Source organism: Leptonychotes weddellii, chromosome 11, assembly GCF_054177405.1.
Source record: "Leptonychotes weddellii isolate Sample4059 chromosome 11, ASM5417740v2, whole genome shotgun sequence".
NCBI lineage: Eukaryota > Metazoa > Chordata > Mammalia > Carnivora > Phocidae > Leptonychotes > Leptonychotes weddellii.
The window spans coordinates 8,502,767-8,505,585 of NC_138379.1; the positions used below are offsets into that span (position 1 = coordinate 8,502,767).

General features: G+C 47.4%; 1 long non-coding RNA gene across 1 annotated transcript; it reads right to left on the reverse strand.

Moving 5' to 3' along the window:
- Positions 1-242: 242 nt before the first annotated feature.
- On the reverse strand, positions 243-1,883 carry LOC145716043 (uncharacterized). The gene is made up of 3 exons (XR_014138374.1): positions 1,772-1,883; positions 1,454-1,633; positions 243-837 (listed from the first exon to the last, which is right to left on the reverse strand). It is a non-coding gene; the product is annotated as an uncharacterized LOC145716043 (long non-coding RNA).
- Positions 1,884-2,819: the final 936 nt, after the last annotated feature.

A 2,819-nucleotide genomic window follows, 5' to 3' on the forward strand; every position in this document is an offset into this window, starting at 1 on the left:
TGGGGTCACGGGAGTGAAGAGACTGGTTAATTGGCGGGAAAGTGAAGGTGGAAAATGCCTGCAGGAGGCAGCCACAGCAGAGGTGGAGGGGTGGGGGCGTAGGGGGGTGAGGAGAGGGAACAGGGTTCTAACATGGAGACCCTCAGAGGCAGAGGGCCGGTGGCCGAAGGAGTATGCTCCTCCTGGCCCCTTCTGGCTCTTCCTCTCCCTGGTTGATAAAGATGGTCAAGGCAACACTAATCTTTTTCTTTTTAAGATTTTATTTATTTATTTGACAGATTGAGAGAGCCATCCCAAGTAGGCAGAGTGGCAGGCAGAGGGAGAGAGAGAAGCAGGCTCCCTGCTGAGCAAGAAGCCCTATGTGGGGCTCTATCCCAGGACCCTGAGTTCATGACCTGAGCCGAAGCCAGACGCTTAACCGACTGAGTCACCCCCGTGCCCTTCATCTTCACAGGTGACTTTCTGTCAAGCCATGGCTCTTATCTTTCACAGTCCATGCATTGTCAGGTTTTGTGAATGAACAGTCAACCCTCTCTGGGTCTCCTTCCTGTCTCCCATTCATTTCTCTGATCATTATAATCTTCTCCGATTTTAGTAGTGGTGGTAACCATCTCTCAATTTGGCCTATCATGTTAGGGTGTCTAAAGGACTCTCATATGGTGGACAAAAGCCCTTGGCACAATGCCCAGGACAAAGGAGGCATTCAAAGGGGCTCTTACCCTTCCTCCTCTGGATCTCATTCTTCACAGCAAGGCCGAAAGTGCGTATTCTTACTCCATCTTTGCTGCTGTGGACGCAGACACTGGCCCCCTCAACCAGCAGATAGCAGACTGAGTCCTAGAACACAAACCCCAGATCCTGCTCCCATCAAACCTTCTAGAACCCTCTCTGAAAGGTCTCCAGTAAGTCCAATCACATTTTCTCAGACCTCTCAGAGAATTCTGGCAGGCTGACGTCCTTTCCTCTTGCCATACCACCCTCTCTTGGTTCTTTGGCAATACACAATCCCAATCCTACTGTTGGACCACAGCCTTTTTGTCTCCATTTGCTTGTCTTCCTTCTCCTCCCCTCTAAATGTTCTTGGCCCTTGGCTCACCCAATATTTTCTCCTTCAGGGCCCACGTTTAGGACGTGACCACATCAGGGATGACTCTGGATCTCAAATCTATATCCACTTACTTCCTACACAGGCAACTCTGAACGTCCTGCTAGCATGGCAGACTCAACATAACCTCCCCGAGTCAAGAATTAGGTCTCAGCGGATGTGTCCTTTGGACCTAGGCAGGTCTCACCTTCACTGTTTTTGATGCAAAAGTGAATTTGGCATCTTCCTTTCCAAATGGCAGCCTTGCCTTTTAACTTCCTCATTTCTATTAATGATACCACTTTGCTTCTTGTCACTTGGGCTCAGAATTTCAGAATGTCTTTTACTTCTCTTTCTCTTGCCTCCCACCTTTGCAAAGAAAAGTCGTTGTGTTCAACCGATTCTACTCCGACAGTGTTTCCCATCTGTCCCTTTTATTCCGTTGCCGCTGCCACTGTCCGGGTGGAGAGTGTCCGACACTCGATCACCGCACGCGCCACCACAATATCATTTTGCTGAGTGAGACTCCTGTCCAAAGGTTCTCATTGCCTAGTGAATTAAGCAGGGGTGGGGTGAGGAAGGAACGCATGTAAATATTAATAATCTTCCAGGAAGGTAGTGGCCTTTTCTGCAGCTCCAACCCAAATGGCTGAAAAAGTATAGGAGAGGACCCTAGGGGGTTATCACCTTATTTTTTGCAAAATCCTTGTAGGAATGTCCCACGTAGTTCTGATCATGAAACCAACAAAAGACTAAGGAGAGGATGTTGTTCATGCAGAAGGACGTTCCTCATTAGTCTGCAGATTGAAAGAAGAAATAAGGAAGGTTAAACTGCGGGGAGTCAGGCTTGTTCACTAAGTCCTAGAATACCAAAATAAGAGTGCCTCCTTGAGACCGGAGAAGCAATGAACACGATACATATAAAAAGAAGGCTTACTTTATGTAGCGGGAAAGCAGGGTAAGAATGAACAGGTGATGCCCGCTCTGGAATACTTACTTGGGGAACCCAGGCTGGGTGGGGTGTGTCTAATCTCTGATTCTCACAGCAGAGAAGATCATCATGCGCACTTTTACAATGTGTCCCTCTGTGTCCCTATCAAGGAAGGACAGTAGCCTGATGGACCACAAGCCACACCCTGGAGAATACGGGCATTAGAAGGCCTGGATTCGGGGCATGCAGCTGGCTCAGTCGGTGGAGCATGAGACTCTTGATCTCGAGATCATGAGTTCAAGCCCCACGTTGGGCATAGAGATGACTTCATTAAAAAAATTAAAAAAAAAAAAAAAAAAGGAGGCCTGAATTCTTGTCCAAGCTCTGGCACCTACTGGCTGTGTGACCTTCCTTGACCAAGTCACTAATTCTCTGAGCCTCAGTCTCCTCATCTGTCAAACGGAGGTAGTACTTACCTCACAGGATTATAAAAATAAAAATCAGGTAAACACAATAAAAACTAAAAACACTTGACAGTTTATGAAGTAATATACCTGATATAAGGGATTTATTCTTTAAAAAAATAAGATTGTATTTATTTATTTGAGAGAGAGAGAACACACAGAGGGAGAGGGAGAAGCAGACTCCCCACTGAGCAGGGAGCCCCACGCGGGACTGGATCCCAGGACCCTGGGATCATGACCTGAGCCGAAGGCAGATGCTTAACTGACGGAGCCACCAGGCGCCCCAGGGATTTATTCTTATTGCTGTTGTTATTCTATCAGAAGTCGCAGGTTTTTGGTG